Source organism: Coregonus clupeaformis, chromosome 28 (genome assembly GCF_020615455.1).
Source record: "Coregonus clupeaformis isolate EN_2021a chromosome 28, ASM2061545v1, whole genome shotgun sequence".
NCBI classification, from domain to species: Eukaryota; Metazoa; Chordata; class Actinopteri; order Salmoniformes; family Salmonidae; genus Coregonus; species Coregonus clupeaformis.
The window spans coordinates 2,441,186-2,469,051 of NC_059219.1; the positions used below are offsets into that span (position 1 = coordinate 2,441,186).

Genomic DNA, 27,866 nt, shown 5'->3' on the forward strand with positions numbered 1-27,866 from the left:
TTTAATGCTCACAAGATGATCTAGTCGTGCATTTCAAAAATGCGCACTCCCCCCGTTACGTGTTTGGTTTAGTCCCACAGACTGCCATGTTGGATTGAGCCAAAGATCTCCTGCTGCTCGCGCTGGAGTTCCGATGAAAGTTAGGATCTATCATCTTCAAGACGTTGCAGGAATGTTCTCATAATTTGGATAGAAGGAGGACCTTGCGTTGTGTTTGGAACCAACGGGGATATTAGCATACTAAAGCTGTTTCTATCGGGTCGTGAACAGACGTGCATCGATGTGAGGGTCCGGTTGCAGGCCACCGGAGATCAATGACTGTTTGTTTGGGTTTCATACAACGACGAATCGGAATCAAAACACACCTTTTGGTTGATTGTCAATAATGAGTGGCCATCTGCCGCAACGGCGGCCCGCTAACAGTGGATCCATACTGCTAACCCCACAAGAGAACGACTGTCTCTTCAATTACCTTGGCAGGAAATGCACCGTAAGTTTATCAGTTGTTATACTTTCTTGACTAATTGCTCGTGGATGATGTTTACCCGTTTCAGGATGAACTGAAACCTGTGTAATTGATGCCTCAATATGTTTGATATGATAACAACCGAAGGAAAACACTGACGGTCCTTCCCTTTGCTTCTTTGGTTAGACCGGTGGAACAGGGGTAGGGAAAAGGGAATCTTGATATCCCGGGACACAGTGACATTTGGGCGGTAGAAAGTTTCAGTCAAGCCCCGAGGCCTCTAGTGTTCCCCTGACACACCTGCATAACATGGAAACACCCAGAAGAGCCAACTACTGTTACCAAGAATGTGCTGTTCGGTTTTGTTGGCCTAGACCAGGGCCAGTGTTTGGATCTGGTAAACTCATCAACCTGGCCACGAATTATTATTCGTACTAACATTGCATAATGCCTTGGCTGATTTTGGAAGTAGCCTGTGTGTTCAGAACAATTTGTCTGGCATACTACCACACTTGGCATGCATTGTTCTGTTGTCCACACAATGCTTTCTCATAGGCAATCACACAATTCAATTCAGTTGATTGTTCTCCTCGGTTTTTGAGATGCAGCAATCAGTGAAGAATGTGACCAATGTAGCATTACAATGTATCTCTGTGGCAAATTAACTCTGATGTGCAGGGGCGCTATTTAATGTGACGGCCTGAAAATTATATTATATAACGCGTTTTGTTATCAGTTGACACTGCCAGGAAGTTATATTTCAATAGAAACAATGTGTCCTCTTGAAACATGATCTGCATTGTTTGCATCCTTTAACCTCTGTATTTAATTTGGTGTAATGTACAATAGAATTGTATTGCCCTACACGTATGTCAACAAAATAGGTATACTGTATCTATTCACTGGTTTTACACCCCATTGTGTCAACTTGATCTATGTCAGTAAACTACCCGCCTAGCCTTGGGTGGTAGGCTCCTCTTCATCTGATGACAATTCAGAGAGAGAATGCACCCACCACTTTTATTTCACTCTCCATAGAGGTATGTGCTACTTGTAAACACCAGGTTGGTTGATGCAATTGGATGCCATTTAATGTTGTTAATCAGTGCATCAGGCATGTGGTTTAATCAGATTTCCTCATGGATATGGGTCAGGTTGTGTTGCGTAATGTTTGAAACTAAGTTTGGCTTCTTGGCAAGTTGGCAGGTTTCTGCCCAGTGTGAAGTCGGATACTGCTCGCACAGTGGTTGAGCCTACAGTTTCACTAGAGTAGACGAGTTGATAGTTTTGTCTCGCTAGTAACTTTCACATGCCACATTACCACACCCTTTGTTACTTCCCCAGATCACCTGGCTTTGAGTCATGTCACCTTTGTCATGTTCACGAAGTAGGCTAAGATGGTGTTAAGGAAGTAGACTTATCTTTCTTTCTCACGTGGTGGGCCAGAAGAGTCCCGCCTCCTACCTGTCAGTCACAGTCATACCTGTCCCAGGTGTGTCTCTGCACCTGTGTTGTACACCTGTATAAACAGCCAATGATGTCGTTCCACAGACATCCAGGCCATGTCACTCAGCATGTGACACAGCCCATGCAGTTGCGTGAGAAACATTCCTGCCTCTCTCTCCTCGTGAAAAAATATTGTTAAAATCTCTGAGGAGTGAGTGATTGCTTGTTATGTAATGGTCTCATATAGCTAGAGAAGAAAATGTAGGAATTCGTCGTCACTGCTGCTGTCTTTTCTCTTCCTCCACAGAGAACTCAAGCCCCTTGCTTCTGTGTTTAACCTTTTGTTTATTCCAGTGGTTAAAGGCCAGTAATGTTATTCTAGCTGTTAGCCAGAAGCTACGGTCTCTAATAGCCTGTTGAGACATGGCTGTTATTTGCTAGTCGGAATTGGAGCGGTGTCAGTGGATCTCAGCTCAGGGTCTGTGTCTCTCTCTCTTTCTTTCTCTCTCTCCTCGCTTTCTCTCTCTCTCTCCTCTCTTTCTCTCTCTCTCCTTGCTTTCTCTCTCTCTCCTCTCTTTCAGTCAGTCATACATACAAACCTTGAGCAGCACACTCTGAAACGCAGGCCCTGCCAAATGATGAATCACACGTGAGAGGTCCAACCTGTGCTTCTGGGGTTTCACTGACATTCAACTCATCGGTATTCCTGCTGCTTCACTTTTTACTATCAGCACCTGGCTAGAGGTGGAAGCTATCCAATTCATGTTCTGTGTTTGTGTGTGTGAGTGAGACCGAGACACAGAGACTGCCTGATCAGCAGTCCTCTCCAGCAGGAAGTGCGGTGGTCGACCTCCTCCAGTATTTTGTGCTGGAGTGGCAAAAACTTGCCTTTTGATCTTAACCTCATTTTCTCCTTCCCAACCTCTTCCCTGTTCCCTCTCTTTCCCCACCTCAGCCTCCCCTTACCACCCCTACTCTGGGCCTCTGCCTCCCAATACCAGTCTCTGTATTTCCTACTACTCTCCAGTCTTTACTCCTTCCCAATTCCATTCTGACTCCCCAATCTCCCCCCCCTTTCTTCCCAACCCCAGCCATTCCTACCCAATCCCAATTTTTAGGCTACATGGGAAATGATGTCAGGACATGGATGAATGATGCACAGTTACAGTACATTCGTCATCCTGTTTGTTTGTTTTTCCTGTGAGCCCTCTACAGTCCCGCTGGCTATAGTGTGTAGTAGCACCAGCAGCCTGGAGAGTGGTGCCGTGGCGAGCTTTGATGATGTCACTGGGACTGGGTGCTTCCTGTGGCTAGCGGGGCTGTTTCAGGCTGGCACTGGTGATCAGAGCTGGAGAGGCTGATCGATGATACAGTTCAGCTCTCTGTGACCTCACTGCCTTAGCCCTGTTGTGAGCACAGCCAGCTATATGAGCACAGACAGATATTGCTTTCTTTGAAATGTAGGCTAGGCTAGAAAGCTTCATGTCTCCAGACACTGCACGACCCTTACCCATCTGTGTGTAGTTAGCTACTAGGCCTTCTAGTCAACTTGGTTTACCACTTTCTGTATTGGTCTGCCTTTCATCTGCAGGGTAATGGGCCTGAACCCCTCTGCGAGGAGGCTAGTAAACTTGGGGAAGAACTTGGGTCCGGTTTCCCAAAAGCATTTTAAGGCTAAGTTCATCATTAGAACCTTCGTAGGAGCATCGGTAAATCTCTGTGCTGTTTCCCAAAACCATTGTTACTAAAGTTGCACTTGAAAACGCTCATTATTTACCGACTGCCTCAGACCACTCGTAAAACAGCTAAGTGTGTCGTTAGCTGCTTTTTTACCCTTCTGCATCACTTTATTCACAGAAGATCTCTGCTAAACATAGAATCAAGATGTTTATCTGTCTGACTGTGACCAACCATAACTTCAGAACAAAGTGGACTACAAATAGGCCTACATACTTGCCAAAATCTTTGCAAGTGTTACAAACAAGTGAAGGATAAAAAGCTTTAAATGAAACCCAAGATGACGGCATTAAAATATACTTTTGGTCATGTAGTGTATGTGGACACCTGCTCGTCGAACAGCTCAGTCCACAATCATGAGCATTAATATGGAGGTGGTCGCCCCTTTGCTGCTATAACAGCCTCCACTCTTCTGGGAAGATGTTGGAACATTGCTGCTGGAAATTGCTTCCATTCAGCCACAAGCATTATTGAGGTCGGGCACTGATGTTGGGCGATTGGACCTGGCTCGAGTTGGTGTTCTAATTCATCCCAAAGGTGTTAGATGGGGTCGAGGTCAGGGCTCTGTGCAGGCCAGTCAAGTTCTTCCCCACCGATCTCGACAAACCATTTCTGTATGGACCTCGCTTTGTTCACGAGGGTATTGTCATCCTGAAACAGGAAAGGGCCTTCCCCAAACTGTTGCCATAAAGTTGGAAGCACAGAATTGTCTAGAATGTCATTGTATGGTGTAGCGTTAAGATTTCCCTTCACTGGAACTAAGGGGCCTAGCCCAAATCATGAAAAACAGCCCCAGACCATTAATCCTCCTCCACTTAACTTTAGTTGGCACTATGCATTGGGGCAGGTGGTGTTCTCCTGGCATCCGCCAAACCCAGATTAGTCCAATGGTGGCGTCCAATGGTGGCGAGCTTTACACCACTCCAGCCAACGCTTGACATTGCGCATGGTGATCTTAAGCTTGTGTACGGCTGCTCGGCCATGGAAACCCATTGCATGAAGCTCCCGACTAATAGTTTATTGTGCTGACGTTGCTTCCAGAGGTAGTTTGGAACTCTGTAGTCAGTGTTGCAACCGATGACAGACGATTTTTACGTGCTACATGCTTCGGCACTTGGCGGTCCCGTTCTGTAAACTTGTGTGGACTACCACTTCGCGGCTGTGCCATTGTTGCTCCTAGACATTTCCACTTCACAATAACAGCATGTACAGTTGACCGGCGCAGCTCTGGCAGGGCAGAAATTTGACAAACTGACTTGTTGGAAAGGTGCCATCCTATGACGGTGCCACGTTGAAAGTCACTGAACTCTTCAGTAAGGCCGTTTTACTACCATTGTTTGTCTATGGAGATTGCATGGTGGTGTGCTCGATTTTATACACCTGTCAGCAATGGGTGTGGCTAAAATTGCCGAATCATTAATTTGAATACATAGTGTAAATAGGCAACGTGTATATATTTTAATCATATTAAAATACATTTTCAGTCAAATTGTATTTGTCACATGCTTCGTAAACAACAATGCAGAGTTGAAGATAAAATAAAAATTGTGACGAGGAATAAATACACAGTGAATAACAATAAAGGGTAAAAATAACATGGCTATATACAGGGACTACCAGTACAGAGTCGAATGCAGTGGTATGAGGTAATTGAGGTTGCTATGTACATTAAGTGCCTTCAGAAAGTATTCACACCCTTTGACTTTATCCACATTTTGTTACAGCCTGAATTTAAAATGGATTAGGCCTAAATTGAATTTTTTTTTTTTTCACTGGCCTACACACAATAACCCAATAATGTCAAAGTGAAATTATGTTTTAAAATGTCTAAGTATTCAACCCCTTTGTTATGGCAAGCCAAAATAAGTACAGGAGTAAATATTTGCTTAACAAGTCTCGTAATAAGTTGAATGGACTCACTCTGTGTGAAATAATAGTGTTTAACATGATTTTTGAATGACTACCTCATCCATGTACCCCACACATACACTTATCTGTAAGGTCCCTCAGTCTAGCAGTGAATTACAAACACAGATTCAACCACAAAGACCAGGGAGGTTTTCCAATGCCTTGCAAAGAAGGGCACCTATTGGTAGATGTGTAAAAATAAAAAAGCAGACATTGAATATCCCTTTGAGCATGATGAAGTTATTAATTACACTTTGGATGGTGTATCAATACAACCAGTCACTACAAAGATTCAGGCATCCTTCCTATCTCAGTTGCCTGAGAGGAAAGAAACCGCTCAGGGATTTCACCATGAGGCCAATGGTGACTTTAAAACAGGTGCAGTGTTTAATGGCTGTGATAGGAGAAAACTGAGGATGAATCAACAACATTGAAGTTACTCCACAATACTAACCTAATTGATGGAGTGAAAAGAAGGAAGCCTGTACATAATATTAATATTCCAAAACATCCTGTTTGAAACAAGTCACTAAAGTAATACTGCAAAAAATGTGGCAAAGCAATTAACTTTTTGTCCAGAATACAGTGTTATGTTTGGGGCAAATCCAAAACAACACTTTACTGAGTACCACTCTCCATATTTTCAAGCAAAGTGGTGGCTGCATCATGTTATGGGTATGCTTGTAATCGTTAAGGACTAGGGAGGTTTTTTAGGATAAAGGGAAACGGAATAGAGCTAAGCACAGGCAAAATCCTAGAGAAAAACCTGTTCCAGTCTGCTTTCCACCAGACACTGGGAGATGAATTCACCTTTCAGCAGGACAATAACCTAAAACACAAGGCCACATCTACACTGGAGTTGCTTACCAAGAAGACGATGAATGTTCCTGAGTGGCTGAGTTACAGTTTTGACTTAAATCTGCTTGAAAATCTATGGCAAGACCTGAAAATGTTTGTCTAGCAATGATCAACAACCAATTTGACAGAGATGAAGAATTTTGAAAATAATAATGGGAAAATGTTGCACAATCCAGGTGTGGAAAGCTCTTAGAGACTTACCCAGAAAGACTCACAGCTGTAATCGCTGCCAAAGGTGCTTCTACAAAGTATAGACTCAGGGGTGTGAATACTTATGTATAATATAGAATTTTGTGTTTAATATTCAATACAATTGCAAAAATGTCTAAAAGCATGTTATGTGTGTGTTGGGGTTTAAGTATGTGTGAGTGTGGGTAGAATCCAGTGTGTGTGTGCATGGTCAGTGCAAGAGAGTTGGTTCAAAAAAGGGTCAATGCAGGTAGTCCAGGTAGCCATTTGATCAGCTATTTAGCAGCCTTGTTCAGCAGTTTTATGGCTTGTGGTAGAAGCTGTTCACTTGGTGCACTGATACTGTTTGCCATGCGGTAACAGAGAGAACAGTCTATGGCTTGGGTGGCTGTAGCCTTTGACAGTTTTTAGGGCCTTCCTCTTTCACCGCCTGGTATAGAGGTACTGGGTGGCAGGGAGCTCGGCCCCAGTGAGGTACTGGGTGCCTTGCAGTTGCCGTACCAAGCGGTGACGCAACCAGTCAAGATGCTCTCAATGGTGCAGCTGTATAACTTTTTGAGGATCTGAGGGCCCATGCCCATGTTAATTCCTTAGTAATGTGGATACCGAGGAACTTGACGCTCTCAATCTGCTCCTCTACAGCCCCGTCAATGTGGATGGGGGCGTGCTCGCCCCACCATTTCCTGTAGTCCACAATCCGCTCCTTTGTCTTGCTGATGTTGCAGGAGAGGTTGTTATCCTGGCACCACACTGCCAGGTCTCTAACCTCCCAATAAGCTGCCTCATCGTCGTCTGTGATCAGTCCTACCACCGCCGTGTCGTCAGCAAACTTGGTGAAGACAAATTTCAATTGAGTTATATTTTGCCAATAGGCTACTGTCTCAGTAATTTGTCTATTGACGCACTTAGCAAACATTCTCTCTGTGTGGTGTTTTGGCCTTCGGACGCTTCGTTAAAACACTCGTAGGCCCTGATCTTGAGTCTGTGTAGTGGAGCCTGACATCTAGCTCTGCTTAGTCAGAGGGTTCTGCTGCAGGCCTGTGTGCGCCAGCAGGATCACACATAATGGGCATGGAAGGAAGGCTAGACCACATCAGTCTGTGTAAGACCATGAGACACTTGGCAATAACTTTCCAGTTAGCTCTGTTTGAGCTAGCCCTTTATCTTTATGACAAGTTCTCGTCAAAGAGCTGAGGACATTGTTGGCATTGCTGCAGCAGATTCACTTGATAACCACTGCTCCCTGAGACAGCCTCCTCCTTCTAGTGCTTACAGGTCTAGATACATTACTGACATGGCTGCTGTCTGAGTCAATCAGCGGTGTGATACAGCTCGTTCCTATAGAGAAGGGCGTAGAGGCTGTTACAGTGGGACACACACTGCTGCCAACAGTAAAGACACGTTATGACAGGCCAAAATTCCTGTCCTTCTCTCATTACTATAAGTAAGTGACAGAGTATATTCACCACTTTATTGGCAGCCTGACAGGCTACTTTACCGTCCTGCGTGAGTAGACTGCTGAGATGTCAGTAAGCCATACAGAGGACAGTATTGGCACACGCACACAAGAGGACAGGGTGACTTTAGTCCTGCTGTGAGATGAACAGCACTGCGGTAGTCTAAACTCTGCCAATGCTGTCACACCTCTGTAGTAGTGTTTCTGCGCATACAGTATTTGCAAACCTTTATTTAAAGGTCGACTCGGCGAGATGACGTTGTCCTGAGCAGCTCTGCAGATATTGAGATGAGCGCGATGCAAGACTTGCACAGTCACACAGAGTATCTGCGCAAGTGCATGGGTGCGCTTCACGCTGTTGTATAAAAAAGAAAGGGTGTAGATCAACTTTAATATTGCAGATAGATTGTAACTTCCATCAATGTAATTGTCTGCATCATTTCCAATCCCCCATATGTTAAAAAATATATATTTATATACATATACACGACCGATCAAGAGTTTTAGAACACCTACTCATTCAAGGGTTTTTCTTAATTTTTTACTATTTTCGACCTTGTAGAATAATAGTGAAGACATCAAAACTATGAAATAACACATGGAATCATGTAGTAACCAAAAAAGTGTTAAACAAATCAAAATATATTTTACATTTGAGATTCTTCAAATAGCCACCCTTTGCCTTGATGACAGCTTTGCACACTCTTGACATTCCCTCAACCTGCTTCACCTGGAATGCTTTTCCAACAATCTTGAAGGAGTTCCCACATATGCTGAGCACTTGTTGGCTGCTTTTCCTTCACTCTGTGGTCCGACTCATCCCAAAACATCTCAATTTGGTTGAGGTCAGGGGATTGTGGAGGCCAGGTCATCTGATGCAGCACTCCATCACTCTCCTTGGTAAAATAGCCCTTACATAGCCTGGAGGTGTGTTGGGTCATTGTCCTGTTGAAAAACAAATGATAGTCCCACTAAGCCCAAACCAGATGGGATGTCTTATCGCTGCAGAATGCTGTCATAGCCATGCTGGTTAAGTGTGCCTTGAATTCTAAATAAATCACAGACAGTGTCACCAGCAAATCACCCAAACACCATAAAACCTCCTCCTCCATGCTTTACGGTGGGAAATACACATGCAGAGATCATCCATTCACCCACACCGCGTCTCAAAGACATGGCGGTTGGAACCAAAAATCTCAAATTTGGGCTCCAGAACAAAGGACACATTTCCACCTGTCTAATGTCCATTGCTCGTGTTTCTTGGCCCAAGCAAGTCTCTTCTTCTTATTGGTGTCCTTTAGTAGTGGTTTCTTTGCAGCATTTCGACCATGAAGGCCTGATTCACGCAGTCCCCTCTGAACAGTTAATGTTGAGATGTGTCTGTTACTTGAACTCTGTGAAGCATTTATTTGGGCTGCAATTTCTGAGGCTGGTAACTCTAATGAACTTATCCTCTGCAGCAGAGGTAACTCTGGGTCTTCCATTCCTGATGGCGGTCGATGGCATAGCGCTTGATGGTTTTTGCGACTGCACTTGAAGAAACGTTCAAAGTTCCTGAAATGTTCTGTATTGACTGACCTTCAAGTCTTAAAGTAATAACTGTCGTTTCTCTTTGCTTATTTGAGCTGTTCTTGCCATCATATGGACTTGGTCTTTTACCAAATAGGGCTATCTTCTGTATACCCCCCTACCTTGTCACAACACAACTGATTGGCTCAAACGCATTAAGAAGGAAAGAAATTCCACAAATTAACTTTTAAGAAGGCACACCTGTTAATTGAAATGCATTCCAGGTGACTACCTCATGAAGCTGGTTGAGAGAATGCCAAGAGTGTGCAAAGCTGTCATCAAGGCAAAGGGTGGCTATTTGAAGAATCTCAAATATATAAAATATTTTGATTTGTTTAACAATTTTTTGGTTAGTACATGATTCCATATGTGTTATTTCATAGTTTTGATGTCTTCACTATTATTCTACAATCTAGAAAATAGTAAAATTAAAGAAAAACCCTTGAATGAGTAGGTGTTCTAAAACTTGTTACCAGTAGTGTATACATACATACAGTGAAGGAAAAAAGTATTTGATCCCCTGCTGATTTTGTACATTTGCCCACTGCCAAAGACATGATCAGTCTATCATTTTAATGGTAGGTTTATTTGAACAGTGAGAGACAGAATAACAACAACAAAGTCCAGAAAAACGCATGTCAAAAATGTTATAAATTGATTAGCATTTTTATGAGGGAAATAAGTATTTGACCCCCTCTCAATCAGAAAGATTTCTGGCTCCCAGGTGTCTTTTATACAGTTCCCTCAGCCAGGGCATTGAAAATGGGTCGTGGATGGGTATTCCAGCATGACAATGACCCAAAACACACGGCCAAGGCAACAAAGGAGTGGTTTAAGAAGAAGCACATTAAGGTCCTGGAGTGGCCAGTCTCCAAACCTTAATCCCATAGAAAATCTGTGGAGGGAGCTGAAGGTTCGAGTTGCCAAACGTCAGCCTCGAAACCTTAATGACTTGGAGAAGATCTGCAAAGAGGAGTGGGACAAAATCCCTCCTGAGATGTGTGCAAACCTGGTGGCCAACTACAAGAAATGTCTGACCTCTGTGATTGCCAACAAGGGTTTTGCCACCAAGGACTAAGTCATGTTTTGCAGAGGGGTCAAATACTTATTTCCCTCATTAAAATGCAAATCAATTTAGAACATTTTTTACATGCGTTTTTCTGGGTTTCTTTGTTGTTATTCTGTCTCTCACTGTTCAATTAAACCTACCATTAAAATTATAGACTGATCATGTCTTTGTCAGTGGGCAAATGTACAAAATCAGCAGGGGATCAAATACTTTTTTCCCTCACTGTACATGCATGCATACATACATACATACATACATATAAATACATATATTTAAACTCAGCAAAAAAAGAAACGTCCCTTTTTCAGGACCCTGTCTTTCAAAGATAATTCGTAAAAATCCAAATAACTTAACAGATCTTCATTGTAAAGGGTTTAAACACAGTTTCCCATGCTTGTTCAATGAACCAACAATTAACGAACATGCACCTGTGGAATGGTCGTTAAGTAGGCAATTAAGGTCACAGTTATGAAAATTTAGGACACTAAAGAGGCCTTTATACTGACTCTGGAAAACACCAAAAGAAAGATGCCCAGGGTCCCTGCTCATCTGCGTGAACGTGCCTTAGGCATGCTGCAAGGAGGCATGAGGACTGTAGATGTGGCCAGGGCAATAAATTGCAATGTCCGTACTGTGAGACACCTAAGACAGCGCTACAGGGAGATAGGACGGACAGCTGATCGTCCTCGCAGTGGCAGACCACGTGTAACAACACCTGCACAGGATTGGTACATCCAAATATCACACCTGCGGGACAGGTACAGGATGGCAACAACAACTGCCCAATTTACACCAGGAACGCACAATCCCTCCATCAGTGCTCAGACTGTGCGCAATAGGCTGAGAGAGGCTGGACATCCTCCTCCCTCATGTGGTACCCTTCCTGCAGGCTCATCCTGACATGACCCTCCAGCATGACAATGCCACCAGCCATACTGCTCGTTCTCTGTGTGATTTCCTGCAAGACAGGAATGTCAGTGTTCTGCCACGGTCAGCGAACAGCCCGGATCTCAATCCCATTGAGCACGTCTGGGACCTGTTGGATCGGAGGGTGAGGGCTAGGGCCATTCCCCCCAGAAATGTCCGGGAACTTGCAGGTGCCTTGGTGGAAGAGTAACATCTCACAGTAAGAACTGGCAAATCTGGTGTAGTCCATGAGGAGGAGATGCACTGCTGTACTTAATGCAGCTGGTGGCCACACTGACTGTTACTATTTTGACCCCCCCTTTGTTCAGGGACACATTATTCAATTTCTGTTAGTCACATGTCTGTGGAACTTGTTCAGTTTATGTCTCAGTTGTTGAATCTTGTTATGTTCATACAAATATTTACACATGTTAAGTTTGCTGAAAATAAATGCAGTTGACAGTGAGAGGGCGTTTCTTTTTTTGCTGAGTTTATATACATATCCTTTTTTTAAAGGATGTACAGTGGGGGAAAAAAGTATTTAGTCAGCCACCAATTGTGCAAGTTCTCCCACTTAAAAAGATGAGAGAGGCCTGTAATTTTCATCATAGGTACACGTCAACTATGACAGACAAAATGAGAATTTTTCTTCCAGAAAATCACATTGTAGGATTTTTAATGAATTTATTTGCAAATTATGGTGGAAAATAAGTATTTGGTCACCTACAAACAAGCAAGATTTCTGGCTCTCACAGACCTGTAACTTCTTCTTTAAGAGGCTCCTCTGTCCTCCACTTGTTACCTGTATTAATGGCACCTGTTTGAACTTGGTATCAATATAAATGACACCTGTCCACAACCTCAAACAGTCACACTCCAAACTCCACTATGGCCAAGACCAAAGAGCTGTCAAAGGACACCAGAAACAAAATTGTAGACCTGCACCAGGCTGGGAAGACTGAATCTGCAATAGGTAAGCAGCTTGGTTTGAAGAAATCAACTGTGGGAGCAATTATTAGGAAATGGAAGACATACAAGACCACTGATAATCTCCCTCGATCTGGGGCTCCACGCAAGATCTCACCCCGTGGGGTCAAAATGATCACAAGAACGGTGAGCAAAAATCCCAGAACCACACGGGGGACCTAGTGAATGACCTGCAGAGAGCTGGGACCAAAGTAACAAAGCCTACCATCAGTAACACACTACGCCGCCAGGGACTCAAATCCTGCAGTGCCAGACGTGTCCCCCTGCTTAAGCCAGTACATGTCCAGGCCCGTCTGAAGTTTGCTAGAGTGCATTTGGATGATCCAGAAGAGGATTGGGAGAATGTCAGATGAAACCAAAATAGAACTTTTTGGTAAAAACTCAACTCGTCGTGTTTGGAGGACAAAGAATGCCGAGTTGAATCCAAAGAACACCATACCTACTGTGAAGCATGGGGGTGGAAACATCATGCTTTGGGGCTGTTTTTCTGCAAAGGGACCAGGACGACTGATCCGTGTAAAGAAAAGAATGAATGGGGCCATGTATCGTGAGATTTTGAGTGAAAACCTCCTTCCATCAGCAAGGGCATTGAAGATGAAACGTGGCTGGGTCTTGATCCCAAACACACCGCCCGGGCAACGAAGGAGTGGCTTCGTAAGAAGCATTTCAAGGTCCTGGAGTGGCCTAGCCAGTCTCCAGATCTCAACCCCATAGAAAATCTTTGGAGGGAGTTGAAAGTCCGTGTTGCCCAGCGACAGCCCCAAAACATCACTGCTCTAGAGGAGATCTGCATGGAGGAATGGGCCAAAATACCAGCAACAGTGTGTGTGAACCTTGTGAAGACTTACAGAAAACATTTGACCTGTGTCCCCCACTGTAACAAAGTATTGAGAAACTTTTGTTATTGACCAAATACTTATTTTTCCATCATAATTTGCAAATAAATTCATTAAAAATCCTACAATGTGATTCTCTGGGAAAAAAAATCTAATTTTGTCTGTCATAGTTGTCGTGTACCTATGATGAAAATTACAGGCCTCTTATCTTTTTAAGTGGGAGAACTTGCACACTTGGTGGCTGACTAAATACTTTTTTCCCCACTGTATATGCGCTTCACGCTGTTAGTGTGGTAGCTACGGGACCAAAACAGAAGAAAAGTTTAGCCTCACACTTCAACGCTCTTAGATGTTGCGGATATCGGCCTGATATTGGATTGTCGAGTCTACCTTTAAACCAGGAGGTTGATTCCATTTTTCTTTTAAGGGAGACCTGGCCAACACTGCTTCACTGTAAAACATAGACTGAGAGTCTGTGGGTCTCAGTTAAATCCCTATTCCAACCATTTGACGTTTTAGTCATTTAGCAGACGGTCTTATCCAGAGCGACTTACAGTTAGTGCCTTCATCCCTTGTATCAGGGGTACTATACTCTCTCATCACATCATTCATTAACCCCTTGTGCCTCTCTCTCTCTCTCCCCTGCAGTCGCTGTGTTCTGCGGTGGTGCAGGTATACTCAGCAGACAGGAACTCAGCCTGGACCAAGAAGTGCTGTGGTGTGGCCTGTCTGGTCAAAGACAACCCAGCACGATCCTACTTTATCAGGGTGTTCGACATTAAGGTGGGTTTAGTTCACACACAAAACACAGACCAACTCAGGATCACTGCAGCACGGATTGTCCTTTACTATAGTGATGACAAATAGTTATGATCACTGTACACACTCTCATACACTTCTTTATTTACATACACGTATAGGGTTGTCGAGGTGACCGTATTACCGCCACACCGGCAGTCACGAGTCATGAAGGCAGTCAAATTCCACGTGACCGTTTAGTAACGGTAATGAGGCTTCTCCAAGCTCTGATGCTGCTGATGGTCATTAGTAGCCTACCAAACTTGCTAACTGCCTGGTACTCAGCACTCTATTGTCCCCCTAATCACTCTGACATCAATGCAGATGTAATCGAAAATCGAATCAAACACTTAATGAGAGCCCTTGAGCTCATGTTGCGCAACATTTGTATAGGCTATGCAATTGCGTGAGAAAACAGAGTGATGGCCTCTACTAAAAAGAAGAGGATGCCATCAGCTTTCTGTAGGCTTACTATATTCATTTCTCAACTTTCCCATTATTAAGCACATTGCTTATCTTTACAACAGGAGTATAGCCTACCTGACTGGCATGAAAATGAATCACGGGAAAAGCGTCCTCCATTCGCTATTTAAGTGCATAGATTACTTGTATTTTTCCCGCAGGTGCATGATAATGGTCCATTCTAAATCAAAACAGATTTCACACATATATTATTTAGTATATGTAAAGATGAGATTAAATCAATAATAGTCTGATGGGTGACAATATTAGCCTATCACTTGTGAATGATATATTATCACTTGTGAATGATGCCCAGCATCAAGCCTTTTTTTGCGACTTTTTCGAATCATAGTCGCACACCTCATGTAGCCTAGCCCATAGGCCTATATGTTTTGATAAGGTTTGTATCACAACTAAAGTGGCCAAATAACTTCTTAAAATTAAGCACATTAATCCGCTTTACAAGGGGTTTAGAGCATAACTGGTATACATAAGCAGCGCGTGAGTTTCAAGTTTGGGGAAAATGATTTTCACCATAAAAATGCACCTTTATAATAAAAGCATTACATGCATAATTGCATTTGCGGTCACTTTTGATAATGGTGTTTTCCTGCTAGTGAAACATTCCCGCTTATAGCCTACTGCCATGTGCGCATTGCTGCTCTTATAATGTGAAGAAATAGCCTAATAGTTTATCAACATTCAAGCTAATTCTTCTGATCTGTCGTGTCAGCCACATTGCGTAAATAAATGTTTTTTTGATGCTTGTGCTTGTATTAATTTGGGATCTATTGCATCCCACAACTGTCGACTTTTGTACTATGGGGGATAGTAGATTGACATGGGCTAGTGCTTTTGCTGTTCGTTAGGCCTACTCAGCTTGTGGACAGTTCTTCCAATATCTTCAATATGCACATCGGAATTGGATAAGGACGCGAGCAGTTGCAGACCCGATGTGTCTCTCTTCACTTGCAGCCTGTGAGAAAGACCCGATCACGTGATTGAGAGCGCGCAGCACTCAGTGAGAAGGGCACAACAAAGGCATGGATTTTCTTAGGGTGCGTTACAGCCACAAAGGGGATGCCGGCGTGAAATTCGAGGCATTATCAAGTGCTTGTCAAATAGTGAATGAGAGACTATTGGAGTGTGTACAGCCTGCGCAAAAAACAAAGCAGAGCTCATGCCTTTCCAGCCACTTTTTTCAAATCATCGTTAGTCGCATCATGCAGCCTTAAAATCTATTAAAAATCTAAACCTAAAGCCCAACGTTTGTAGAACAACTAAAGTTACATGAATAACTCTAAATTAAGCATATAGGCTTACCTATTTCTTTGTTAACCGCTCAACATAGAATAGCCGCATGTGCGCACTTCCTCAAATCGTTTGGAGAAAATATTTATATTTTCTTTGTTCAATTGTATTCTTTATACTATAAAATAATGCCACGGAATTCTAAGCAAATCTTGTCTGCTAAATGAACAAGTGTAGGCCACAGCCATTTGACATAGCCACATCAGGACCTAACATAAGGACAACTCAGAGTATGCTATTCTGTTCTTCTGAAATAGACTACATTTCCTTCATATCATGCTTCTTTAGACCTGTCTAAAATAAATAATGGATTTATTGTGAAGGTGTAGGCTATATTACATGGATTTATAAGACATTTTAAAATGTAGATGTTCCAAAGGTCTGCATTAGTGGCTTGTAGGCTATGTGTGGAAGCCAGGAGATACTGAATGTGATTATGTTGATTAACGGTCAATTACCGTGGGACCGACAGTTATTTGCTTGACAATCATCGGCTGACGATATTTGGAGACCGCCACAGCCCTATACACGTATACAGAATCTATTCACACACAATCTTTGTCCAATACCTACATGCTCTCTCTCTCAAATACACACACACACACTAAATCTGTGGATGTGCCCTTGAGCAAGGCACTTAATCCTAATTTGCTCTAGGGGCGCCGTACTACAGTGGCTGACCCTTTAAAACAACATATTTCACTGCACCTATCCTTTGTATGTGACAATAAAACATATTTCTTTAAAATAATAATTCTATCCACACACTCACACTGTCTCTCTCTCCACAGGAGGGTAAAACCATGTTTGTGCAGGAGCTCTACAACAACTTCTCAATCACTTTTTCTAAATCTTACTTCATCACATTCGCAGGAGACGTGAGTTATACCTTTCTCTATGTACTTGATGTACCTTGCTCCAACCAAGTCCTTTCACATGACATTAATAGCAAAAACCTGTGTGTGCCATCTTTTGAAGCTTGCAGTGTTGTTCGTTGTTATGACATTCCACTTTCTGCGTTTGTGGGCGTGCATGCGTGTTTGTGTGTGTAGTCGTGCCAGATGGGACTGAACTTCGCCAGCGAGGAGGAGGCCAAGCATTTCCGGGAAGCCATGGGGGAGCTGCTGGGGAGACGACAGAGAAAATCTGGTGACTACTACCTACCGACGCCATCTTTGATTCTACTGACCTCGGACCTCTGATATTAAAACCATCTCCTCTCCTCTGACCTCAGCCTAGTCTGCTAATGTTTGGACAGATCCTCTCAATTTTGAGATATGGATCTCTCCTCCTCTCTATGCCGTCTCTTTTACTTCCTGATTGTACAATTGACAGCTCTCTCTCTTCCTCTCTCGCTCTCTGGCCCACCGTTAAGGGCTTTAGCTCCGGTAGAAGGGGAGCAGATCTAGAATCAGCTTTACGATCTCCTAAATCCTAACATAAACATGTGCCTGATCAGCTAAGATCAGTGTCCAGGGGCAACAGTGCTCTTCCATGCCTCTTTTTGAAGTGCTCCTTGAGATCAGCTTGCTATAATAAGGTCAGGACTGTTTGTCCTCTGTCCCAAACCAGCAAGAGTCTATGCAGTTTCTGTATGGATGATGACCCTTGACTCTTTTAGATTTGAGCTCTGTTTTGTCAGTCTGTCTGATCGTTCTGGTAAATCACTAACTCGTACACGTACGCTTGACGATCAATCCGCACACACGCGCATCCTCCGCCTATCCAACCATATACTGCTTAAAAACTAACTCTGTCCGAACCCCCCGCTTGCAGATTAGTTCCTCTTTGATCCATACACTTCAGTCACCTGTGACTCCATACCAATCACTTACCTCTCCCTTTCACTAACACTAACACACAGCACTATACATGAGTTTAATTCTATACATTTTGTTTTACAGAAAAAAGACGTGACCCTCCAGGTCCAAATGGTAGGTTCTTCATGAAATTCACTCAAGTCTTTTGTTGGAAAATCATTTTGATTTGAATCAGAAATCGACATAGACACTAAGTTTTCAATCAAATAACCCTGAAATTATTGGACTTAAAATATACATACACGTAAACAAACACGCTCGTCACTTCCTGACTTCCCCACATGGCTTTGATTGAATGGTTCCAGTGTAAAGCCATTGGATAATCCACTGAAAGCAGGGTGTCTCAGAGTGAACACCACTCCCAACCCCCTAACTAACAGATTACCTACCCTACCCCCCAGTCCTAATCGTAACCATAAGGGGCATGGAAGTACTAAATAACTGACTGTAGCATCAGTGGTGAAAGGCAATTTGTACGTACCATAGACCCGCCTTACAGGACATGCTTAGGTATTCTGCATGCACACACTCCAGAAAGCCAGTTCTACAGGGACGTTGAGCAGATCCCTCCCCTCAATCTTAAAATACCAAACCTGTGACACCAAACACTCTCACACTCCATCACACACTCCAAACCTACCTCCACAGTAGATCACTTAGCTATAGATAAGATGCTATATATAACCATGTAGAGTATAAGAGGTTTCTATTTGAGGTTTCATTCTCAAATCCCCTCTCATCACTACCCAGACAGGCTGCGGTGTGATACGGTTCATTGGGTTTTTCTTAAACTTATGTCACTTAGTACCAGAGCTTTCCTTACTGTCTAGATGCTGTAGTAGTCGAAAGTGCTCCCCATAATGTACTGGTCTGACTGGGTGGACAGACCATGTCACCCCAGTCAACCCCTGGTCTGCTTAATCAGGCTAAGAGGATTTAATTCAGCTGCTAATGTTAGTTACTTCACAATACTCAGACTACCCCAGTCCCCTCACACTCACAGCACTGGCAATGTGGAACAGGGGGAGTAGAGGAAAGTGCGGGGGGGTAAGAATGTGTGACAATTTCTCTTCATAGCGGTGACCTGTAAACAGATTGCTGAGGATGACGTTTTTACATGGCACGGCCCAGACCTATCCTGTCCTATGAGGGTTGATCAGACTGGCATGGTTTGAGCTGTGCCCAGACAGACAACATTCTGGCCTAGCTGGCATGGTGTGTTCTGCCTGTGACCATACAGCGGTTTGTCTGTGGTGTCCCAGCGGCTGCAGTAATGACGGGTGAGAATGGCTCTGCTAATAGGAAGAGAGCACAGACAGATCCAGTGATTGTACCACGTTGGACAGATGGATGTAGTGTTTGTTTGGGTCTGACTCACTAGTGTGTCTCGGGGGAATTAACCATGTTCACCCGGTAGGTTACAGCTTAAATTGTTGCCCTGAATGCCCTCTCTCGTTCACCCCTCCCCCTCCTCCTTATCGCTCTCTCTCTCCCTTTTTCTCACACCGTCTCTCCTTCTTTCTCCATGCTGTCTCTCTTTGAGTCCTGTCTCCCACCCAACCAGCCTCTCTCTGATGTAGATGCATCATGTTTAAGAGAACCTCAGGGATTATGGTGGATTAGCAGTGGGCATTAATGGTTATGTCAAATCCAGCTGCACCGTGATTTGCTGGGATTAGAGGTGGGCTGCAGTTGGGGGTGTGGTTTGGCACGCTGGTGGAGAGGGGAGGAGGGCAGAAGGAAAAGAGTCGGGCTCGGAGAGCTGGAACCTGGCAGTGCTCCCTGTTGCGAGGGGGAGGAGAGAGCACTCTGTTTGGAGGCGGGGCCAGTTGTAGCTGTGTCATTTGCCCAACCCCTAGGCACCTCACTCAGCCGGAGGGTCTTAGTCTGCCTGCTGTCTGTCTGGTCGTAACCTGCTCAGTCTCCTCTCTGGTTGCTCCTCCACCTGGATCTGTTTTTGGAAACTCCTGGAGTTGGTTCTGTGGCTCGCACACCCTGTGTTCCTCTCTGGATGTCGCTCTGATTCTCTGGATCTATAGATCAGTGGATCTCTGCGCTATAGCCCAGGACTGGGCACCACATAGTCTTGCCCCCCATGCTGCCATCATCGCTCTGAGATGATGTTCTGTACCACCTTCCTGTCCTCTCCCTCTGAGGACCTATCTGAGGGGGGAGGAGGAGGGGGGATGCATCCGGGAGGGTGTCTCTCCACCCTCCACTGCCTGATCCTTCCCCAGGAGGAACTATATGCGCCCCCCTCGGACCCCACCACCCGCCTCTCGCTACGCCACAGGGACCACGCCTGCGGCGTGGTTGGTAAGATGCTGCTGGACGTCAACATGGCGGCGGCCGGAGGTTGTGAGGGGGACAGAGGGGAGAGGAAGGGGGACGGAACTCCCTGTGACTGTAGTCCCTCAGTCTTGCCCTCGGTCAGACAGAGCCCCCGTGGGGACTCCAGCCACAGAGGTAGGTGATTAAGGAGTCGGGACACTCGTCCATAGAATTCAGTATGGATTGACCACTATGTGGGTGTCACAGGACGTGTGAGCCATAGGTAGTGGCAATATTATTCAGTGTGAGGATTCCACACGAATCTCATCCAGTCAGTGTTGTAGTAGTTTTTTTTGTTTGTTTCGTGTTTGTTGTGCGTTGGTCTATCCCTGCAGTCCCTCTAGCAGACATCTCTATGACTAACTGCCCTAAGCCTAATGGGAGGCATTAGAGAGGAGATGGTTTGACATGTGTGCTTAGTAAGAATGTAATGTGATCACAGCAGCAGGTAGTGTGTTGTGACGTTGGCTGAACTCTCCAGGTGTTAAAAGCCAGCCCACTGTCTCACCCTGTGTGCGCTCTCATTGAACTAATTGGAGGAGGTCGCGCGTCAACGATGGAAGTAGGCCTCATTAATGAAATGTCAAAAGTGTATTATTGTAATCAGTATGTTAAACTACCTAGTTCTGAGACACTGGTCTCTCTCCCCCAGACCCAGACTCCCCAGGACTGTTGCATTGTGGGTACTGTTGTACTGACTCTTCTGTTCCTCCCCAGGCCCTGCCCTGCACATTGCCACGGTGGACATCAAGAACCCAGAGATCAACAGCGTGACACGGTTCCATGGACACAACAACTCTCAGATGAACAACATGCTGAGCAGCAGCTTCAAGAAGAAGGTGAAGGGAAAGAAGGTTAAGAAGCTGACCAAGGCAGACATCGGAACGCCCAGCAACTTCCAGTGAGTATTCCATTCCATTTCTAATTCCTAATTGATTCATTTCTATTCTAATCCTTTCTATTCTGTTCTATCTGATTCTATTCTGTTCTGTTTTATTTGGGTCAATTTTTTTTTAATTCGGCTCTTATTGGTGACACCTGAGTAGTAAGGGTCATTCACAAGTCCTCACAGTGTGGGTTGAATCCTCACATGAGATTTAGATTTGTGTGGAACGTCTAGTTACTCACTGTGATGTCTAGTTAGGATGTGGCCCGTTGAGGTCATCTGGGGGGTATTGCACAGCTAATGTATAGCCATACTGCCATGTGTTAATGTGCGGGCAAAGAGTTGATGGGACCTTTTAATCCTGGCCATATTTCTAATCCCATGCAATATGTAACTGGCATGATGATTGGTAGATATGAGGATAATCTTTCCCGTGTTTTTAGGAATTGTACACTGTGGTAGTCAATACTATGGTACTGGGTTACTGAAGATGCCACTGAAATTTGGACTCCAGACCAAAGGACACATTTCCACCGGTCTAATGTCCATTGCTGGTGTTTCTTGGCCCAAGCAAGTCTCTTCTTTTATTGGTGTCCTTAAGTAGTGGTTTCTTTGCAGCAATTCGACCATGAAGGCCTGATTCACACAGTCCCCTCTGAACAGTTGATGTTGAGATGTATCTGTTAATTGAACTCTTTGAAACATTTATTTGGGTTGCAATTTCTGAGGCTTGTAACTCTAATGTACTTATACTCTGCAGCAGAGGTAACCCCGGGTCTTCCATTCCTGTGGCGGTCCTCCATGAGAGCCAGTTTCATCATAGCGTTTGATTGTTTTTGCGACTGCACTTGAATAAACTTTCAAAGTTCTTGAAATGTTCATTATTGACTGATCTTCATGTCTTAAAGTAATGATGGACTGTCGTTTCTCTTAGCTTATTTGAATGGTTGTTGCCATAATATGGACTTGGTCTTTTACCAAATAGGGCTATCTTCACACACAACTGATTGGCTGAAACGCATTAAGAAGGCACACCTGTTAATTGAAATGCATTCCAGGTGACTACCTCATGAAGCTGGTTGAGAGAATGCCAAGTGTGCAAAGCTGTCATCAAGGCAAAGGGTGGCTATTTGAAGAATCTCAAATATAAAATATATTTTGATTTGTTTAACACTCTTTTGGTTAATACATGATTCTCTTTGTGTTTTTTCATAGTTTTGATGTCTTCACTATTATTCTACAATGTAAAAAATTGTCAATATAAATAAAAACCCTTGAATGAGTAGGTGTGTCAACTTTTGACTGGTAGTGTGTATATATATAACCGTTATTTTTGTGGATTTTCTTTCCAATGTTTTTATGAATGTCGCAAGCAACAACAGAATAAACACATTTTGAATTAGGAGTATCTTTCTAATGATGTCAACTTTATTAATCAACTCCTAATATTGAGTAAATTACACTCTCTGGGGTATCTGGCATAGGCTTTGAAAAAGCACCTGCGAATAGGCTACCAGTGTGGTAGGTGCTGTGTCTTGACTTGGACATTAATTTTTGCCAACACTTGGCTCAGCTTTGTTTAACCAGCTAAACAGCTGCTCTTAGTGAAAATGTGTTTGGCATTAACTTTCTAGCTAATAGGCTACTTTAGAGTTTATACTTCCTCTGTGTGTCCAATCATCCCCTGAGTATAGGGTTCAGTATAAAGTAGGTAGCCTATGTGATCATTCCCTCAGGCTCTGTACTCATCTCTCTCTGATCATGTGTTTCCTTCCAGGCACGTTGGCCACGTCGGCTGGGACCCAAACACAGGCTTCGATGTGAGTATGACTGACTGACTGACTGACTGACTGACTGACTGACTGACTGGGTTCTGACTGAGGAGGAGATATTGTTGTTGTTGTCTACACTGTTGCCTCTGGCTAGTAGAATCGTCCCCTACTTCTAATGTTATGGGAAGACCCTATGTGACCTGTGATCTGCCTCTTCTTCTCACGTGGTGGTCTAGCTAGCCTGTCATGTAACATATGGGACGTTTTAATGTCACATGCACAAGTACAGTGAAATGCCTTTCTTGCAAACTCAAACCAGTAGGCCTGGACAGTGTGCATTACTGGGAGAAAGAGGTGGGAGGGAAGGAGAGTGGAGAGGGTGGTTGTTGCATTTTATCCCCCTTACCAGTCCTCCGGCTCAGAACATGTTTATTTCTGATGTAGTGTTCATCAGACATGATTCTCCTCAGAAATATATATCAAATATTATGACATATCTCTCCTCTCTGCCCAGTGCAGAAGTCACTGCCAGCCCAGGGTTACACAAGGAGATTTCACATTATAAACCTGTTTCTGCATAATCCACCCAGTCGTTTCCAAATAAAGGATGATAAGTAATTATTGCGTGGTGTTCTACACGCACATCGAGCAGATCAGACCGGAACCGAAGGATTTGTTGACATTTCTAAAATAAGATTTAAATGATTGAGTTTCTGAGCTTTAATACCTTCAAGGACTTGAGTGGAGAGAGATATGAGCGCGTTTAAGAGAAAGAGATATATAGGATGTTTTAACATGGTTCGACATAAACTGGAAAGAATACCCTGCACATTGTCCTGTTTTGGTTAAGTTTTGTACAGAAGTAATTCATTTCATAAAAGAACACAAACTGAATGACATAGAATTAAACAAACTAACTAAGCTTTTGTTTGTGTGTCTGCTCAGAGAGCTAGAGTAGTGGTTTAAAGTAGATATGATATAAACCTGTGTAATCTAGTTCTGTGGGAATATAATCCCACAGCCTTCAATCCACTCTACCGGTTGGGCAGTGGGCAGTGCCAACCTGGCACCGTTCCCACTCAGCCACCAGGTGGCGATGCAGGGGCTGTTTACAACAGGGGTGCCAACATCAGAACCGTTTCTAAGAACATGAGACCGCCAGTTCTAACTGAGTAATGTTTTATCCCAGTGAGGTTCTAACTCATTGACGTTCAAACTAAGTGAAGTTGTAACCAATTGAAGTTCTAACTAATAGTAGTTCTAACCCAGCGTGGTTCTATTCCTGTTAGTTTCTTTTCCAGTATTTCAGTGTGGTTCTAACCCAGTGTTCTCTTCACTCCTCCAGGTGAACAACCTAGACCCGGAGCTAAAGAACCTATTTGACATGTGTGGCATCTCTGAGGCCCAGCTGAAGGATAAGGAGACCTCCAAGGTCATCTATGACTTCATCGAGAAGAAGGGAGGAGTGGAGGCAGTCAAGTTCGAGCTCCGCAGACAAGGTGTGTGTGTGTGGTGGGGGGCGGGGGGGCTGGGGACTAAGGGCTCTTTAAGGTTGTGTGTTTGTCAGAAGAATATCCATAGTAGGTCACTGACTTACAAAAACAAGTTGTCTTGTAGCCTATGTAGTGCCCTAAACTGTGTGATAGTGTCCATATAGAATGTTTAGTGCTCTAGAGTCTAATGTTCAGTGTGTGTTCCTCAGGTCCTCCACCTCCAAGGTGGTGTGGTAGGTTGGTTTATCTCTGCATGGGGCTGCTGTGGCATTAGTCTGACTGGGAGCTGTCTGATAGGCTAACTGACCTCTGTAGGACAAGAGAGTAGTTCCAGGCTTTCCCAAACTCTGTCCTGGGACCCCCCCTGTGTGCACGTTTTAGTTTTTTGCCCTAGCACTACACAGCTGACTCAAATAATCAAAGCTTGATGATGAGGTAGTTATTTGAATCAGCTGTATAGGACCAAGTTTGGGAATCCCTGGTCTAACACAGGGATGCACAACTCAGGGCCTCCAGTTCCTCAGGACTGAGGCCCTTGAAGACCAGGGCCTGTATCCACAAAGTGTCTGAGTGGGAATGCTGATCTAGGCTCCGTTTTGTCTTATCGATATAATGAATCAATTATATGGAAACATCTTAGATCAGCACTCCTACTTGCAGATGCTTTATGACTACGGACCCAGAGCTGTGCAACCCTGGGCCGGATCTAACATGTATGGACCTTCACAGGCCAGACCAGGAGTCAGTTTGCAGTGTGCTGAAGAGACGTTTAACTTTTCTTGACTTTAGAATGACATGTTAGTCAATGCTATACTCTTTCATACTACCACAGAGCTTTTATGTGTTTGAGTTTCTGGGTTAGTTGAGAAGAATAACATGAAGTATAGCTGCCCTAGTGGCTACAGTCATTACTGCATGGTGTTATACCAGCAACTGAGCTGTATTTATTTTCCTCTGAGGTACTTCTAGAATCTAAAGCATGTTGTGAAGTGTACAGTAGCCACAGTGTGTATATATACAATAGTAGATGACATGCTAAAATTATTTTCTTCTCTCTGGTCTAGCCCCCCCACCCCCTCCCTCCAGAGGTGGACCCCCACCCCCTCCCCCTCACCAGACCTCCGGCCCCCCCTCCCCGCCCCCCACCCATCAGGGGCAGGGGTGCGCCTCCCCCTCCTCCCCCCTCCAGAGCGCCCACCTCAGCCCCACCACCACCTCCCCCATCCAGACCAGGCATGAGCGCTCCACCCCACCCCCAACCAGAGGCCCTCTGCCCCCTCCTCCCCAGCCTTCCCATGCCTCCCTGGCTCCCCATGCCCCACCTCCTTCCTCCGCCCCAGCAGGTATGGGTTCCGGAGCACCCCCTCCTCCTCCCCCGCCTCCCGGCCCTCCTCCCCCACCCATGCTGCCGGAAGCTGATGGAGGGGCTGGTAAGCCCTCAGCCCTGTTGAGCCAGATCAGGGAGGGGGCTCCGCTGAAGAAGGTGGATCAGAAGGAGAGGCCTGTTTCCACCAGCACCGGCCGAGACGGTCTCCTCGAACAGATACGAAAGGGCAAACAGCTAAAGGCTGTGAGTGGACATTACCTTATACACTATACCCTAACCCCTATGCCCCTGGTCCCTATATCCTAGCTCCAATTTATGATTGTTCCAGCATTGCGATCCGGAGGCTCCGTACTGCGGGTGTGATGCAATTACAGAGCCTCCGGAGGCTTGCAGAGGCCAAATCGAGCTCCGTACCGCATCGCTGTGCGCCTCCCAAATTTTGTAACAATGCAGAGGGCTCCGCATTGCTCCATATAGCTCCGCATTGACATGATTGGTTGACGGTAGGTGGGGGCGCGAGGTCCTCTATAAACCCAAACTCACCTCCTTGACAACTTCCTTCACAACAGCTCTGCTCCGCGAAGCGCAAGAAGTATGAATGCCCTGACTTCTACAGAGGCCGTATCGCAGTAACTGCTGTACGGCCAATGCAGACGTCGGCTTGACCATGCAGCGCCTTTAAGGCTGCCCCTTCACACATCCCCTATCCCCTAGAGATACTAGACGCACATTCCCCTATACTGGAGTGTGTTGACTGGTGTGTAATTCCTGTGTGTGTTCCAGGTGACTGACGAACCAGGGTCAGGTGGACCCGCCACCCCTTCAGCCGGCATCGTAGGAGCTCTGATGGAGGTTATGCAGAAGAGGAGCAAGGCCATCCACTCCTCAGGTACACTCTCACACACACACACACACACACCTCAGATAAGAGGTTGCTGTAATATTCATACCAATGTATTTTCTGTGTGTTTGTGTCTCCCTCTCCCTAGATGATGATGACGATGATGATGAAGAAGAGGACTTTGAGGATGATGATGAGTGGGATGACTAGTGACCATCCCCTCTCCTCCCCCGCCGGATGATTATGACAACAGTACATTGTTCCTAAATTGTCTTTCTAAATCTTATTCAAATGATAATGTAAATGTTTTATCAATTTGCTGTATATTTTTGTTGCCTTTATGCTTTTTTTTTTTTGTATTCTTTGCAATACCTCATTTAATCTGTAAAGGTTTGTCATGTTATCTTTCTGTAAAGTTTTTCTTCCCTCTCTTGGATTAACATGCAATTTTACGTCAAGTTTCTCTTGATCTGTAGAGTTGAATGTTTATTTTTTGGGGTCAGTGACTGGAGGGAGAACAAATGAACAAACTGACAGATCCCTTAATGTTATAGTTGTTAAAAATCGAGAACACTATTTTCATACCCTTCTCTTACTTTATTTTTACTTATTCAAAAATCCTAGTTTAGCGCTCTTATTTTCTTAAGAAATCAGCTCTTTTGGAATATTTAGCCCCATTTGCTGTCAATTGTAAATCTACTCAGAGTTTGTATTTTTGCACGAATTGAAAGAAGACTGTACATGAATACAGAGCAGTATCATGGCTGTATCTGCAACGTTATGCTTTAAAGGCTACGGATATCGCTTCAATTATCCAACACTGTCAACCCGTACACTACAGTAGTACACACACACAGCTGTCTGCTCTGTGTTTCGGTTTGTTTCATCATAGTTACACTACAGTATAAACTACAAACGGTTATCACACAGACATCAATGTTTTTCATTCTCCTTTTCTTTCACGGTAGCAATCAGTCTCCTACAGTTATTTGTTTGAATCAGGTCGGTGCAGATACAAAGCTTGAGGATTCATTAGTTTGTCAACTTAATATGACATATCTGATCTTGCAGCTGACTGTCCCATGATGAACTGTGTCACTAACAAACTGTCATTCAGAACCAGTGAACTACACTAACACTCGTCTACTGTTAACACTAACCTGACTCTACACGGGATACTGCTTTCTCCTTGGGGAAGGGAACCAATGCTGTTTTTTACAGTATCGTCTGTTTTCACGGTTAGTGAAACTCCATTCAGTAACTAGGATATATGGACAACAAACCTTCATAAATTAGGTTGGAAGAATAATGGACTATTAAATTGTACTCTCAAATAAATGTTACTATTTACCGAGATGCTCTCCTGTTTTCTGTGGGATGGATGTGAGTATAATGTTA

The 27,866-nt window shown here is 44.3% G+C and overlaps 1 pseudogene; it reads left to right on the forward strand.

Annotated features, from left to right (window-relative positions):
• Window positions 1-80: 80 nt before the first annotated feature.
• LOC121543655 lies at window positions 81-27,822 on the forward strand (annotated as a pseudogene).
• The last annotated feature ends 44 nt before the right edge of the window (window positions 27,823-27,866 follow it).